Source organism: Microtus ochrogaster, unplaced genomic scaffold (genome assembly GCF_000317375.1).
Source record: "Microtus ochrogaster isolate Prairie Vole_2 unplaced genomic scaffold, MicOch1.0 UNK2, whole genome shotgun sequence".
Lineage (NCBI taxonomy): Eukaryota > Metazoa > Chordata > Mammalia > Rodentia > Cricetidae > Microtus > Microtus ochrogaster.
The window spans coordinates 6347531-6348862 of record NW_004949100.1 but is presented as its reverse complement, the minus strand read 5'-3'; the positions used below and the strand labels follow the sequence as shown (position 1 = coordinate 6348862).

General features: G+C 34.4%; 1 protein-coding gene across 1 annotated transcript in view; it reads right to left on the bottom strand.

Moving 5' to 3' along the window:
* The window catches only part of Pibf1 (progesterone immunomodulatory binding factor 1), a 151922-nt gene that overhangs the window by 98705 nt on the left and 51885 nt on the right, over positions 1-1332 (bottom strand). The gene's annotated exons all lie outside the window — the stretch shown is intronic.

Genomic DNA, 1332 nt, shown 5'->3' with positions numbered 1-1332 from the left:
AACCATCCAAATATCTGTCAGCAGCTTTAATTTGCCACTAAAAGGTATCTTTGAATTTTCCTAGTTTGGTCACTTTTCTTCTGAAGGTTTTCTGGTTTCAAGCTCAGGTGCCAAGATCCCGACAGGATTCTGAAGGAAAGGCCATGGCAGAGAACATCTCCATCTGACACTGTTAGCTCCAGCTATTTTCAGATGTCATTTTAACCCTATAAGTCAAGTCGAACATGTGACAGAAGCCCAGGGGTTTATATATATTCATATTAAAATTCACTCAGCTTATCAGTGGTCAATAAATCAAAATATCTACTAGATTTTAATTCTGATGTTCAATTTCTATTATTATTCTCTGCCTTATAACAATTTTTTAGTGAGGCTTTTTTTGTTTATATTTTTTTCCTAGGGCTATAGATCCAATTTAGGGCCTTTCAAATTCTCTGCAATACTCTTCCACTAAACTACATCCAAATTTTAATTGCATGAATTGCTTAAATTACAAAACAGAAGCCAGGCATGGTGGCAAGTGTCTATAGTTTCAGCTACTTGGGAGACTGAGGCAGGAAGATCATTTACGTCTAAGACTTTGAGGCCAGTCTAAGGAACAGTGAAAGCTCAACTTTTAAAAGGATAATTACAAAACAATCTGTAGTGTTTCTTTATCAGTAAAAGAAACATTGAGCTTAATTTCAAAGGTTATTACTATGTGAAAGGCACATGTAAATTTTCTATACTATTTCATCAACTCTTCTAAGATTATTTCAAAAGAAAAGTTTAAATAAAAAAAACACATTCCTTACTCTACATGTGATCCAACTATTTAAAATTGAGAGTATCTCAGTCAAGTGGTGCTCTTTTAACTTAATGTTTATCATTGATCTCCTTTTCACAGGATTAATAAAAATAACTCTGCAGATAACTGGAGACAAAGCATTCTCTCCTGACGTCCTGCAATAGCCACTCCAGAACACACAGATTCTGACCGATGATTTGGGGCATATACAATGGCACAACCACTTTGGAGTAAGTTTCACAGAATTTTTTATGCTTTAATGACTAATTTATACTCCTAGGTGTCTACCAAAGAGAAAGACATGTGCTCACATATACATATACACAAAACATGCGCTCATACATATGTATATACAAAAGGTGCTCACACATACATACACAAAATGTGCTCACACATACATAAAACATGCTCACACGTACATATACAAAAAACATGTGGTCACACATATACAAAACATGCTCACACACATATACACAAAATGTACTCACACATATATATACACAAAAGGTGCTCACACATACATATACACAAAATGTACTCACACA